Source organism: Meles meles, chromosome 9, assembly GCF_922984935.1.
Source record: "Meles meles chromosome 9, mMelMel3.1 paternal haplotype, whole genome shotgun sequence".
In the NCBI taxonomy this organism is placed as follows: Eukaryota; Metazoa; Chordata; class Mammalia; order Carnivora; family Mustelidae; genus Meles; species Meles meles.
The window spans coordinates 737,660-753,962 of record NC_060074.1 but is presented as its reverse complement, the minus strand read 5'-3'; the positions used below and the strand labels follow the sequence as shown (position 1 = coordinate 753,962).

At 40.3% G+C, this 16,303-nt stretch overlaps 1 protein-coding gene across 2 annotated transcripts in view; it reads left to right on the top strand.

The window, feature by feature from the left end:
• The first annotated feature begins 2,775 nt into the window (after positions 1–2,775).
• CALCRL (calcitonin receptor like receptor) overlaps positions 2,776–16,303 on the top strand; it is a 97,275-nt gene continuing 83,747 nt past the window's right edge. For both annotated transcript variants that reach the window (XM_046019648.1, XM_046019647.1), the window contains exon 1: positions 2,776–3,030. The gene's annotated coding sequence lies outside the window, so the exon portion shown is untranslated. The remainder of the gene's footprint in view (positions 3,031–16,303) is intronic.

Genomic DNA, 16,303 nt, shown 5'->3' with positions numbered 1-16,303 from the left:
CTTATGCGGGACCACAGGGTAGGTGTGATCCCGCAGGTAGGACTCTCACACGGACAACCACGACCATTTATCATCACGCGTGTCATTCTTCAGTCGCACATCATCCCTCAGTCTGCGGAAAACCCCACTGAGCGCTCGACACAGCGGCCTCTAGCCTCTGCAGGTCCCTTGCTAACCGCAGAGAGTCCGGTGCTTGAACCCTCACGGGCCATCACCATGTGCCATGAACACCTACCCAGTGGGACACATCCTGTTCTCCAGAACTCCCCGACACAACTGTTATAGCCTGTAACTCAAAAATACGCCTGGTCACGGATGAGTGTGCTCACCAGTGTCTTCCACCTGTATGGAAAAAGATTATGCTACAGATATGAAATAGATCCTGCTGAGTTAATTTATTGACATCACACATTGCCTAAGAACCACCTTGTTGATTACTGAATACGTTTTTTTTGTTCTACTGCATTTTCTTAAATATTTGTCATCATATTTCAGTGCGCCCTTGGGAAATCTGCATTATCCATCTTTTGTCCTGTCCCTCCAGACAGAGAGGGGGTCCTTGGAGGTCCTCATGCCATTTATTTCGTCTGGAATTTACAAAATGGCAACTCTCAAGGATCTGATGAGCGGGACACAGGGTGCCCGTTACCTCTGAGCAAGGCTTATAGATGATACCGGTAAGAACCATCCATGAGTCTTCATGAACTCGGACCATACGCCTGACCCATCACTTAAGCAGGAATGTGGTAACGTCCGTTAGCCTTTAGGACACGACTTGTTGTTTGGTAAAGGACAAGAGCACTGGTGTGAGAGTCTCAAGACGCACATTCCAGCTTGATGTTTCACTCACTAGACTTCACCGGTGTTGGACAAATGAATAAATGAATCTTTGAAAAAAAGTATTAATGCTTTTGTGAACTTACTAGGAAAAGTTTTAGTTTTTCATAATTAAACTTCAAGAGCTATCTTCATCTCTTTCCAGGGGTCCAATATCATTATCAAGGCATGGGAGATGAGAAGACGTGGACAGTGGTCGTTCGGGGACTAAAATCCAGTACTCGATTCCACCGTGAGTTTTCAGACGGGAACACCAAGGCCTAAAAAGTTTTGTCAAAGGTCACACTGGAGAGTGTCAGAACCAGGACTGGAATTTCGTGCCTCTGGGTCCAATCCCAGGACTTTGCACTTCTTTCTTAGTAGTTCCCTGAACAGCGCCCTTCCTCTGTGGAAGGAGTCAGTCACGCTTGCACTTGGGGTTTCTACAGCAGTGTTCCGGCTGAAGAACCCTGGTTTGCACAGCCAGAATAACCTGCAGCGTGGCTTTTCCTCTGATGAGCAGAAGGAAATAAAGCACGTTTCAGCAGCCTCCCAGAGCAAAGCTCACCAACTGTCCCTGAAAATACAATATTCTGTAACCTGGCAATTTAACTCCTCTGGTTATCTCTCTCTCTCAGTAACCAAAGGTATGACACTCAGTTTCTTGCAAATCTTTTAACTATAACCGACAGAGATTAGTATATATCCTATTTTTATATGTATTTATTTTTATTCACCTTGATCCTACTGATCTTTAAAATCAAAGATGTGTAATGAGTTTCTTCAGTGGATCCAGGTAATAAACATGTCAACGAGAGCATACCGCTTCATTAAATTCCCTTTAATTTATGTTGTCTTGTGCTCCTTTATTAGTTAACAAAAAGTGTGAGCATCTCATTTTGTTCCTGAATTTTGCAGTAATTTACTAATTTTTCCAGTGCCTCTTACCTCAAATTTACTAGGAATTGAATAATTATCACAGTATCTTATCTACTTCTAAGTGTTACATAAATTGTTGATTGAAATTCTAAGAGATATAAGCAATTTTGTATATTATTTGATTCATCTCTTCTGGTTTACAGAGGAAGATATCGATGCCCAGTGCTGTTCAGGGTTCAGCAATTATGATTATTGTTGAATCTCACATACTTACCATACTATGAAAAGATAACCACATTTCAAATTTAAAGCATTCTTCCCAGATAATGTCCAATGATTTATTAAACACATTTGGAATAAACTTATGTTTTGAAGGAAAACTTTTTCTAAAGAATTAGAATATGTTACATGTTTTACATAATCATTATGTTTATAAGTTATCTGCGTTTTTGGCAAGGTTTACTTTGAGGGATAAATGCAATATAAGTTTCTTTTTTATGTCCTAGGCAATGAGATAATTCAACCGACATGTAATGACAAACGGTCCTATGTACATGTGCACACACACACAGTGGTTCTGTTTACAACACACACATGCGGGTCGTCATGTCACGCACCAAGTAAAAACTCAAAAACCTAGAGGATAAAGCTTCATGGTTTAAGTGTGAAAGCCTGACCAGGTAACAGCCTGGTTATGAGGGCTCAGTGGGTGGGAGTCGGATCACGGAGCAGATTCTGATGGATGTGGCTGTTATTTTTGTGTTGATTACGAAGAAAGACGTTGGCAACAGTTGTAAAGTCTAATTCCACACACACACACTCACACACTCACACTCACACCCCCAAGTCCTTTCAGTGCTGGAGCAGGACGCTGCATCCACACCCCTTCAGCCGCAGGCAGTGTGGGGCACGTCCTGACATGCTCCGTCCAGGTGAAAGCGGGGGCCGGCGACTCTGGGACAGCACGTGGTGGCCTCTGCTCCGTGCTGCCTGCGCTGCGGGTGGGCGAGGACGGCTGCGTCCCTGGGGTGAGCTCCGGAGAGAAGTAACCCAACACGAGCTGCAGGCGGGGTCAGGGTGATGTCACAGGAAGCTCTGGAGTTTCCCTGCTGCCGAGCACAGACAGTGTGACAAGGCTCCAGCCCGCAGAACAGCCTCTCCGCAGTGTCCCCTCCCCGCTGAGCAGCCCGGGCTCTGCTGCCCGACCTCAGCCTGCAGGAGCGCACGGGGGCTCTGGCTCCCCACCTCGCCTGGGCCACATCTGTCCTGCGGAGTCTCGGATCAAATTCCAGCCTGAGCACGTCCCGCCCAGAGTGTCCTCGGAAGCTGTGCAGGGTGAGTCCGTGATTCCACACAAATGCATGCATCTCAGTGGGGGTCTCACCTAGTTGGAAGCTGTTTATCCCCTAGAACTCAGGGGTTCTGAAGTCATTCTGCAGCTCTCATTTATTTCCCAGGTTCAGGAAACGACGTCTGTTACTCTGAAATGTGCCCAGAATCTAGCACTAGATGTAGACGTTATCCTGTGCAGTGACATCCTGCGAGATAAATCCACAACTAATACACATCTGAAGGGGTTAAAAGGCAGACCTCAAACAAGTAACTTCGTCGGGGAACAATGCCTTTTCAGACTGGTCTACTGTTAGCTACGCTTCGGTTTTTACAGCTGGAAAACATTTTCCCCTGGGGAAGGGTCTTTAAACTTTTTATGCAGTCGGTACTCGGGGGAAGGGGGAGACGAACTACTGACAGGGTCCCGGGTCTCCGTCACTCTGTAGTGGAGCAAAATGGAGAACTGAAAGAAAAGGAATCACTCTGGGTTTACTACGTGTCTGCTGTGAGCCTTCACCTTTCTGTGCACACAGCCCTGACCGCTGGGCTCCTTGGTTGTGGCCAGATGAGGCTCCGTGTCTCTCCTGCTCCCCCTGCCTCGTTTCCTCGTTTCCCATGGGGTGGGCTGCGAGAGAAAGGGAACAAGAAAATCCAGCTAGGACCGGGAGAACGGTGTTCGTGCGGCCGCTGTACTTTCACAACTCCTCAGCTAGCAGCGTGTCGCTCCGGCACTCTGGTTTCCTCGCAAGCGTTCGGGCGAGGGTGGGAAATAGAGGTAACTGGGAATCAGGGAAAGTGACAAAGTTTCCCAGATGTGTACGCCCGATCGCCAGAGAAATTAAAGGGTGCATTGAAAAAAGAACGTCCAGAAAACGGTAACGCTGAGATGGAACATCTGTTAGGCTTCCTTCACCGGCACAGGCTGTGCGGGACTGTGGAGAAACCAGGGTCTGTGCAAGCCTCGGTGTAGAGACATCCCAAAGCTGTTGCCAAGAAAAATGAGATGTCGGATTCGGGTCCAAATTATATTGACTGATATAATTTATTTGTATACAAATTAGACACCAGATTTGGTTCAAATATATTGATTGATACTACATGTGTGTATTTCACACATAATAAATAACACAGACAGAATACAAATATGTAGTCTCTCTTACCTACGTAATCACACTCTGCAGCATGCCCTTGCGTGGGGACCTGTCCTTCGTGCTCACCACTGCACTACAAACGCATTCTGAGTAAATCCCTCCTAATTTTCCGTTCAATTTTCCACAAATTTCTCTAAATAATGGAAACTTCAATTAAGTCTTATTTTTGTCTTATTTTTATCTTAAAAATATTATGGCTGATTTCCTATTTCCTTTCAGTCATTAGTTGTATCGAATTCCCTGATACATGTGTCGAAATGGAAAACCTGTTTTTAGAAGGTGACTTTGTAAATAGCCATTAGATAATTAGGGAAGGAAGTGAAAGGAACACATTAAATGCCCAACCCAATGCCGTGGATTAATAACAAAAATTAAAATAGCATTATTTTTAATTTAGATATTCTCTTAGAAGGAGGTATTACACTAATATATTTTATAATAAGGAACTCCCCATAATTTTTTCCATAATTTAATTAAAATCTTAAAACTACTAATAGTATGACTTATCATCTTTTATTTTCAGAAAATACTGTTTTTCAAAACCACTAGGCACTGAATTTCAAAGGTCATTAGAAAAAGACTTGTTACTTGAGAAAATAATTGAAAGTTTGAAGTAAGAACTCATATTGTTATATTCTAGAGTTTGTTTTCTTTAATGATAAGAGAATATCAGAGGACCCTTGCATGCTTTCAGTCATGAAGAACTTACTTCTTTTTCTAGATGCTATGCAGAGTCTAAGGCCAGTTCTAAGTATAAAACATAAGATTCAGAAATCATAAAAATAATGTGAGCTGAGGTATGTTTTACCTGCAATATTCAGTTATCTTTAAGAAATGTGCTTGAGGTTATTACTACAAGGTCTTTTTTTCCTAATATATCTTAGCATGTTCCAAATTGTTTTGTTAGTTAAAATATGTAAATTTCTAGAATATACAAAACTATTCACTCACTCTGAAAAACAAAGATTGGAAAAACAGGAAAACAAAAAGAAATTCAAATTGACGCTGTGATTTTAAAAATTGTGTTAAACGAAAGACCAAGGTGTGTATACTTTACTCCTGGTGACGCCGAACCTAAGTTTAAATGGAACCAAACCTCTAGCATATTTAGGAAAACCTTCACATTCATTGTATGTATTTTACCATTATTTTATGCATAACAAATTTATTTCAGTAAGAAATTCAAAATAATATTACATTATTTTAAGAAATCTTCTCATTTAATACAAGAAAATGTTCTGGGGCGCCTGGGTGGCTCAGTGGGTTAAAGCCTCTGCCTTCGTCTCAGGTCATGATCCCAGGGTCCTAGGATCCAGCCAGGCATCAGGCTCTCTGCTCCGCAGGGAGCCTGCTTCCTCCTCACTCTCTGCCTGTCTCTCTGCCTGCTTGTGATTTCTCTTCTGTCAAATAAATAAGTCTTAAAAAAAAAAGAAAGAAAAGGTTCTGATGAAATTAGAAGGAAAATAAAAATTTATGAGAAACAGAAGATCAGGGCTACACACTAACCAGATACTTCAATCATTTTCCCGTTTATTCTCATAGAATTCCCTTAGGAATTCCTGCCCAAACTCCTTCATCAAGGCAGTTACACAACGCGAAGTATCCAGACAGCTTCCACACCTTAATTTTGGTTCAGGTACCTATAATTTGGCTTATAATTTTGAAGTACAGAGTCTTAATTAGTACAAAATTGAAGCAGTAGGTTGCATACCTTTAATTGTAAAATCTGGGATGCAAATACTGCGTTAGTGTTCTTTAGGGTAAAAGAACATATGATTAGATAAATTAAGTCAGCAAACCATTTGAATTATAGGAAATGCATCTTTATACATTACATTGCCATTCCAATTTAAACAGAAAAGTCCTCAATAAATCTAGATTATTTTTGTGTCTATGTTTTTGCATTTACTGATATTAATTATCTGATGACAAATCGCAAATATTTTCCTAGAAAAAGTTTCTTCCTTTTTTCCCTTTAGTTTGTTTAATCTCAAAGATTCAAAGAGAAAATATTCTACAAAACTAGCACACTAATATATTATGTTTAGAAAAATGATCAAAATACTGAATTTATTTTTTAAATGTAAAACAAGTTTTATCTTTTTATTCGTTTGTGCTTTTAATTAAATGTATGTGTTTTTTTTTGCCTTACTACCAACTAAAAGGTCAAAAATCTCAACTCTGCTCAACCCAACATAAATATAAATAAGTAAATAAATAACCATCCTACCCTTATAATATTAACATTAACTTCATTGAGGATTGGATGGAGCCCAATTTTCAGAGAAACCTTATCCCCTTAACATGGAATGTATTTTTTAATTAAAAAATGGTAATATGGCATAAACTTTTGTATAAATCTGTCTTTATTTTCCTATTTGTGTTTAGGCTAACCTAAGTCCAACTGTGTTTCTCATGAAACCACAGAGACGCCTGAGCACGTCATTTGGTTTATTAAACAAGAGTGACACCAGAGCGCCTCTCCTACAGCTTAGTCACATGGGGGTTCATTAGCATATTCATGAGCACATAGGCTGGGTTTTGTCAATCAAAGCTCAGTTTGTCTTATGTCCAAGTATCAATGTTGTAAGTTCTGCAAACGAGTGTTAATCAAATCCATGTTCATTGACATGATGTCGGTTGCTGTCTAGATATTTTGTGCATACACCTCAATTCTGCCTTCTTTCCAAGGATAATTTGAAGGGAAAATTGGAAGTTGGTAAGTACTGGAGAAGAATAAAGCATGTTATAACTGAAAATAAGGAGGATTAAAATTATGCGAAGGGAATGTCGTCAAACAGAATGTGCGTGTGTGGGTGCTTTTTGCCTAACTCTGTAGTTGTTTTTAGCTGTTTTCAAATGCAAGGCAAGACAGCAGATTTACTTCTACTTAATGGAAACCTAGTATTAGACTAATGTGTTTACATATTTTACTCATCAGTCTACATATGTTTTCTTCAAAAAGTTATTTTCAATAATTTTTTTTATTTTAAATCTTTTTCAAAACAAGGCAATGTAATGTTTAGCTGAGGCAAAAACTGTAACTCACGCCATTGTGCCTGCAACTGTGGGCGTGATCCCCGTTTGCCCCAACTCCTGGAATGGAGAGCACCTCAGTCATGTCCCAGCTGGCGAGGAGGCTGCTGCAGTTTGAATCTGTTAGACACAATTTCATGAAAGTCCCGGTTAACTCACTAAAATATCTTTGAACTTGTCAGCTTTATTTGGGTAAATATATACATTTATTGTCAGCTTAAGCCTCTGGTCCTTGACATTATTAGACAAGTGCACATGTCTTCATATTCCTGAGGACAAATAATTTTTTTCCCCTCAAACAGGGGAGTCTGCTTCCCTGTGGCCGTTCTTCCTCCCAGGTTAGCAGCGGATGAGTGTTTCCAGACCGCACTCGTCCAGGAGAGCCTCGTCTTACAGGGTGGCTTGCCCTACTGAGATATTTGGCTCATTTCTTTGAGGGTTTACCTTCTGCCATGTACATCACTCATTCCTCATGTATAAACTCATTCAACCTTCCCCAAAGCCTCAGGAATTGTTGCTGTTGTTGTGCAGATAAGAAACTCCAAGACCAAGGCACCGAGCTTCTAAGTACCATGTGCAAACCACGCAGGTGTGCAGGCGGAGGTTCCAGGAACTGAGTCCTGGCAATCCAGAGCTTGGGCTCTAACCACTCTGCTTCCCTTTCCAGCTAGCGGCTGCTCTCTAGTCACCCAGATGAATGGGTGCTGGTCCCGGAACCCTAGGTCAAAGCCCAGGCCGACCTCAGATATACTGAGGGTTCAGTTCTAGATCATCAACAAAGTGGCATCGTAATAAAGTAACACCAGTTAGTGAATTTTTTGGTTTCCCAGTACATATGAAAGTTAAGTAAATAGTACAGTACAATAGCATTATGTTTAAAAAACAACACATCTACCTTGATTAAAAAAACACTTTACTGCTACAATACGCTAAGCATCACCTGTAGCTTTGAGTGAGTTGTAGTCTTCTTGCTGGTGGAGGGTCTTGCCTTGATGACGGCGGCTGCTGACTGATCAGGGTGGGGGTTGCTGAAGGTTGGGGTGGCTGTGGCAATTTCTTAAAATTAGTCAGTCATGAAGTTTGCTGCATCCACGGACACATTTCGTGAGACTCTCTGTAGCATGAGACGCTGTTCATTAGCATTTACCACACTAGACTTTCAAAATTCAAGTCAGTCCGCTTCAACCCTGCGGTGTCTTTATCAACAAACTTTGTGGACTTTTCTAATCTTTTGTTGTCATTTCAACAGTCTTCACAACATCTTCCCCAAGAATACATTCTATTTCAAGTCACCGTCTCTGCTCCCCTCAAAAAGCACCTGCTCACCTGCTCAAGTTCTGTCCTGTGATCCCCACAGTCCAGTCCATCCCCAGTCTCTCCTGCGAACTCTCGCTTGCTGTTTCTACCACATCTGCAGGAATTCGCTCCCTGAAGTCTTGAAGCCCTCAAAGTCAGTCTTGAGGGTTGGAATCAGCTTCTCCCAAATTCCAGTGAGTGTTGATACTTTGACCTTCTCCCACAAATCATGTATGTTTTTAATGGCATCTGAAATGGTGAATTCTTTCCAGAAGGTTTTCAGTTTATTTTGCCCAGATCCGTCAGAGGAATCACTATGTATGGAAGTCTTAACCTTACAAAATGTATTTCTTAAATAATAAGACTCGAAAGTTGAAACCACTCCGTCATCCATGGACTGCAGAATGGATGTCTTAGCAGGCATGAGATCGATATTAATCAACGTTAATCTCATTGTACATTAATCTCATTGTTCATCAGACCTCCTGTGTGACTGGGTGCATCTTCGATGATCAGTAATCTTTTGAAAGGAATAACTTTCTGAGCAGTGGTTTTTTTTTTCTTTTCCTTTTTTTAAATATTTTTTATTTAATTATGCAACAGAGAGAGATCACAATCAGGCAGAGAGAGAGAGAGAGAGAGAGAGAAGCAGGCTCCCTGCTCAGCAGAGAGCCCGATGCGGGACTCGATCCCAGGACCCTGAGATCATGACCTGAGCAAAGGCAGTGGCTTAACCCACTGAACCACCCAGGCTCCCGAGCAGTGGTTCTTGACAGTGGGCTTAAAATATTCAGTAGACCATGTTGTAAACAGTTGTCTGTTGTGGTTCTATTTTGGAGATCACAGGCAGAGTAGATGTAACATAACCTTTCGGGCTCCGGGATTTTCAAAGGGGCAATGAGCTCCGGCTTCAACCTCAAGTCACCGGCTGCGTTCGCCCCCGACAGGAGAGTCTGCCTGTCCTTTGAAGCCAGGCACTGACTTCTCCTCCCTAGCCACACAAGGTCTAGAGGACATCTTCCTCCTGGAGGCCGTTCTGTCTACACTGAAAGGCTGTTGTTTGCTGTAGCCACCTTAGCCCCCTTCAGGGTCATCTTGGCTGGATCGGGTACTTTGCTGCGGCTTCTGCGTCAGCACTTGTGGACGCCCTTGTGTCGCTGAGACGGCTTCTCTCCTTAAACCTCATGAACCAGCCTGAGCTTCAACTTCCTACTCCGCCTTCTCACCTCTCTCCGCCTTCCCTGCACTGAAGGGAGTCAGGGTCTTGCTCTTGATTAGGCCTTCGGCTTTAGGGAATGTTGGGGCTGGTTTGATCTATCTAGACCCCTGAAGCTTTCTCTAGATCATCAGCAAGACTCTTCAGCTCTCTCATTATTTGTGTGTACCCTGGTGTAGCACTTTTAATTTCCTTTTAATTTGTATTCACACCTTGGCCAACTGCGTGAAAGCTAGCTTTTGACCTATCTCAGCTTTCAACATGTCTTCCTCACCAAGCTTAATCATTTCCCACTTTTGACCTTAAGTGGAGATCTGTGTCTCTTCCTTTCAACTTCAGCACATCGGGGCTATTGTGGGGTTATCTCAAGGTGGTTGTATCTTCAGGAATAGGGAAGCCTATCGAAAGGGTCAGAGATGGGTGGGCAGTCAGAATGCATGCGACATTTATTACGTGTGCCATCTTCTACGGGCATGGTCAGTGGTGCGCAACACAAGGACTACAGTAATGTGAAAGAACCCCGATCCAAGATCACCAGAACAACGTAAAAATAATGAAAAAGTTTGAAAAATTGAGAGAATTACCAAAATGTGACACAAAGACATGAAGTTAACAAATTCTGTTAGACAAATGGGACTGAGAAGCTTGTTAAATTCAGGGTTACCAAAACTTTCAACTTGTAAAAATTGCAGTAGCTGAGAGGCCCAGGAAAATGAGTATGCCTGCGTGTGCTGGGTGGGATCTGTCCCTGAACATTTCCCATCTTTCCTGCTGCATTTTCTTTCACTGACTTCCTCGTCTATACCTGCTTCTCCCTCGCCTTCCTCCAAACCAAATGCCCGGCGGTTGCTCTCTAGCCTCTGGTAGTTAAGAGGAGCTTGGAAAACAAAAATTTTGAAGAATTCTTTCTCGGAAAACCTCAGTGTTGCTCTTAAAGCCTTCGGCTGACTGGATGGGACGCAGACACATTATCCAGATGATCTCCTTTGCTCAGCCAGCGGATGGCAGATGCTGATCACATCTACGAAATACCTTGACAGCAACGCCCAGACGAGTGTTTGAGCAGCTGGCACCGAAGCCTGGCTAGGTTAACGTACACAAGCAACCGTTACAACTAGTTAGGGGCGTTTGTCCATACTTGCTCTTTTTTCCCCCAAATTATTTAAGTTTTTAGATTTTGGAAATTCTTTGAAAATTCCTGCTGGAACAACAATTGGAACTGCAGTGAATGCATTAGTTAAACTGAAAATGATGAACATCTTAATAATGTGGTGTTACCCAACTGTGAGCAGAGCAGGGTATCTATTCTCCCGCTGCTCGGTGGCTTCGTTTGTTTGTTTGTTTTGGAGAGCGGTGGAGTCCGATTTGGTCCTAAGTAGAGGTAGAAGAAATATTTAAAAGACTTATATTAGTAATGAGGGAGGCTGAAAAGGTATAAGGTTTTTACACTCCAAAAAAAAAAGGTAGCTTGCTTTTCTGCTTCATGATTCACATAAGACCTTCCAGAATTGCTCTCTCCTTATAAAATTAAAGTCTGTTCTCATTGCATATCTTTTTTGGGGAACTTTCTGTTCACACCAGAGTTTAGTCCTGTCAGAGAACAGCTGTATTTTAAGTCACATGACTAATTCCTACTGAGGGGTGTGGGTACACATAATGGCCCTCAGCTTGGCCAGCCAGTCGGCCCCCCGCTAGCTGCCAGAGGTGAGTGGGCCAGGCCCGCTCTGGGCAGCATCAGTGCCTCTGCGCTCGCCGCCGACTACAGCAGACCTCCTCCTCCACGCCGCCGACCACCACGTGACCTCTCATCTGGTCACAAGGGCAGGACTGAATGCTCGAAGTAGGAAGTTTTGTGAAATGAAAAAACTTGACAAATCAGATACTTTCTGTGCATATGATTATATCTGGGAAACCTTGGATTATAGAAGAAACATTAAAAAAAAAAAAACCCAACCCTGAAATAAAGAACAGTTGAACGGACACTACCTGGTTCACAACTGTATGTGCTTTGGTTAAGATATTCTGAAATATCTTACTTCCAACTGCTTCTATTATAACTCTGACTTTTCATGATTTTCGCAGAACTATTTCCTTGCATCTAAATCAATGGCAAGCATCATGGCTGGGTATCAAAAATGTTCATTTTTAAGACAGAAATAATGTGGTGAAGGAAAGATATTCTAAGAATAAAGCTTTGAACAATGCTTGACTTCGTTACTTTGAACAGGAAGGCCTTCAGATGAGATATGAGCAAGTATTAAGGTCTAGAACAAACTGACCTGGGTGAAGCCCATAAAATGACTTTCCTAAATATTGTTTAATATTTTAATTAATCGAATTCCTCACATGAGTTAACTTCCTTAATTATAGACTTTCCAAAAGGATTTCCTGTGCTGTGTTCCATGTTATCAGTTCAAAATTATTAGAAAACACTGAATCTTTTTCATCATAAAATTAATATATGTCCATATGTAATGAGCCAGACTCCAGCCCACTTCCTTCAAAATAAATACACCAAAATTAACAAAGAGTTTATGTTTGAGTCATTGCATACCTCAAACATGCTTTGAAAATTCACTAATTGTGTGATTTTTCAGGTTAACCCTGTGAAAGCTGATCATTCACCAAATTCTCAACATCGTAAAGACTACATAGTTTAGGTTGTGAGCTCACAACTGCATCAGTTTTGGTTCTATCTAGTTCCATCTGTACCACGAAGGACCACACGTTCAAAACTATTCATGCTACATACAGTTTACATACGGTTTCTGAAGCTGGAGTCCTGAACAAGTTACATAAGTCTAGTTAATGGGCTCCTAACAGAAATACGAGATTCGAGATCCATATGTCCCCAGAGGGTTTCTTTAAGTGTAACTAGGGTGTAGATATTTAAATAACATCTGCGGGGCAACTGGGGGCTCAGTGGGTGACGCCTCTGCCTTCGGCTCAGGTCATGATCTCAGGGCTCTGCTCAGCAGGGAGCCTGCTTCCCCCTTTCTCTCTGCCTGCCTCTCTGCCTACTTGTGATCTCTATCAAATAAATAAATAAAATCTTTAAAAAATAATAAAAAATTTAAAAATAATAAATAAATAAATAGCATCTGCTTAAAAAAAAGTTAGATTTCTATATTTAGACAACATTCCACTCCTAATTACTCAGAGTCACACAGACTTAAAGGCTTGTTCTCCATTCTGGCTTATGTTTTTACTTCCAGATATAAATGCATAATTTTATAAGCAGGGAGGGACACAGAGTGGAAATACAACATATGAGCTTTTCTAGCTTTTTTATCAATTCTAGCTTGGATAACTCTAGAATTAAATTAAATTTATAGTAAACAACAAAGATCATTGTGCACAGTATTTATTGATATAAGGTCACAATAGAAATTAGTGAAAGAATACTTATTGGAATGAATTAACTGAGTAATTTTTCAAGCTTCCCATGTCTCCCTTACTCTCCATCACATACCCACCCCCACAGCCCCTGAATATGAAAAAATGCTAATCTTTATTTCTGGGTCTATAGTTCCTGGATTCTGGACTTCAGTATTTCTTTTTCCTTCACCTCCAGACAAACTTCTTGTTAGCACTTCTGATATCAATTGGCATAAAAGTAAAGAAAGGTAAGCATATTGTCTGAACTAAGGTTAAAAACTATCGGGTTTCTCTCAAAGAGTACTGAATGCTCTTTCGGAAACCCGCGTGTCAGCCCCCTCCTCCCTGGAGTCTTTGCTCAGATACAACGTTTCCTTTGGGACCTAACCTGGACACTAATACTTAAAGTCAGCTACGCCTGCACCACCATAACCCTTTAGCCCGTCCTCATCTATTTTACTTTGTCTTGGCTTCTTCCTATAACATCAATCACATTGCAACCAACCCTTGACTATCATTTACATATACTTTATGTTGTTCTTTTCTGTCCATATCTTTAACACATAAACTCTACAAGAACTTCCGCCTGCTTTTTTTTTCACTAATGTATCTTAAGCATCTCGATAAGGGACTGCACCTAGTAGGTCCTTAAATATTGCTTAATAAATGATTAAATGAATGAATATATTTCTTCGTATCCATGTCCACAGAAAACTAGATAGTTGACTCTATGTAGTTTTGTGTGCAGTGTACGATACAATACAAAATACAGACTGTGGAAGTGTTAGAAACATGACCCACTGACAAAGAGAAAATATTCAGAAACTAATTATCATTTATTATTCTTAGGTCAACCTCGTATTTATCCCTCCCCCACTCCTGCGAAGGGAAATAAATTAGTAAAGATGCTTTCTATAATGCAGTGTTCAGGTTTCACTGAATTCCAAGGAGTGACCTCAAACGAGGGTAAACGAGAAGGTTGCTCGGTATTTTAACAGAAAATGTTGAAGCATTTCCCCAAATGGCCAAACAATGGCTGAACTTGGCAGAATTTCCCGTTGAAACTGGCAAACCTGCCAACCGTTGCCTCCCAACAAACGTCCTACTCCATTACTGACGGCCTTCCTGGACACTGACAGTAAAAAGTCTATAGAGGGAGAAAAAACTAAGCAGTGAAATGAAAATAAATAAATAAATAAATCAGTCTTTAAAAAAATATATGTAGAATACAAGTTTGTTTAATTCACAAAAAGCTATATACCTGTTTGATAAGTCATGAGCTATGTGTTTGAAAATCTATACTTTGTAAAGCTTCTAAGTATTGATTTATAAATATTTGAGGTAATTCTAAAAAGAAAACCAACTGTAAATGCCCTTTTATCCTTGTATAGTTTTGGAAATTTTCCAAATGTAAAATCAGAGGACTTTTTCATAAACTGAAATGTATATTTGTCATTAAATAAACTCACAAATTATTTGAAATCTTCATGATGGATTTTCACAAAATATATCTTCTGAACTGACTCATCCCACAACTTATGACAATACTTGTCTTTTTAAATTTAGATGTTCTATGTGTTGTGATTCATATAGCTAACTTTATTTTCTTTTAATACAGAGCACTAGGGGCGCCTGGGTGGCTCAGTTGTTACGTGGCTGCCTTTAGCTCAGGTCATAGTCCCAGGGTCCTGGGATGGAGCCCCACATTAGGCTCCCTGCTCAACAAGAGGCCTGCTTCTCCCTCTCCCACTCTCCCTGCGTGTGTTTCCTCTCTCTTTCTCTGTCAAATAAATTAATAAAATCTTAAAAAAAATAAATCAAAGTGCTAATCATTCATTTACCTAGAAATATAATAATCGGGTTTTTTTCTTCTGAGCCCAGATATGCATGTCATTTATGGAAACAACAATTTTCCTTTGAGAAAAATACTGCTTCTCAAATTATGCTCATAGTATTCAGAGAAAATATATAAAATATGTTGAAGTTATTTTGCTGTTTATTTCAACATATGATCTAATAACACAGTGGCTGAATTTTAAACCATAAGCAACAAAACAAGTCTGGATTAAACAACTCTGTCCTAAATGAAGGATTGTTCAAAACATAAAAGCAAATTGTCAAATAGCTTCTTACACCATCCTTTCTTATTCTTTAACTCTTCTTGAACTTCCTGACTTTACTGGATATGGTCATTATCAAATAATGTAGTTAAAATAAATTTCTGATTGCAAAACATAAATGATAACAATGTCCTAACAAAAACTGTATTTTGTTTTAAGGATTAGTCTACATTCAATTTATTTTTGGTATGTTTATATATAGCAACCCAATATTCTACAACACATTTTCTTTGTCCTAAGTAGCTTAAAATAGACAAAATTAATAATAATAAAATAAAGCTGAGACCAGCGCCAACTGACAATTTTTAATCTAATCTACCAATCTTGGTAAATTGGTGGGAAAAGCACTAAAAAATGAGCTTTAAACCAGTAAAGACCCCAATAGAAGTTTCAATTCAAGTACTTCATGTTAAATTATCGTACATGTTAAATTATTGTACTGGCTGGCTCAGTCAGAAGAGTGTCTTGGTCTCAGGGTTGTGAGTTCAAGCCCCACATTGGGTATAGAGATTACTTAAAAATAAAATATTTAAAATAAGTTAAAATAAAATAAAGTCTTAGAAATAAGTAACTAATTAAAAAATAAGATGCAGAATTACTAATATTTGACAGTGAGCAGAGACTTTATACTTTCTCAAGCTAGTATCAGTCCTTACAATGACAGCAGACACTCCCGAAGTCTGAGTCCGTAAACGGCAGAGCCAAAATTTGTGTTCTCATTCATCAAGACTCAGCAGAGACTCCATGCGTTCTTGAGAGGCTTTGCTAACGGTGCTGCTTGCAGGATGAACAAGGCTGTTCTGAGGTTTGAATAATTGCCTGATGTAAAAAATTGCTGTCAATTTAAAATAGTTTCACTCAATATTACAATTGGCTCTCCACTGCGCCGTGGAATCTAAGATATATCCTGATATGCATATATATATATATATATATGTATATTTTAGTAATTTTTCAGCTTTTCTATTTGCTAAATCACCTTGACTGTGTTAGGTATCTCTCCTCCAGGAGAGACAGTAACACCAGAGACAGAGCTAGCTAACCTAGGCATAAAATAGGACACCAAATCAACTTTGTGG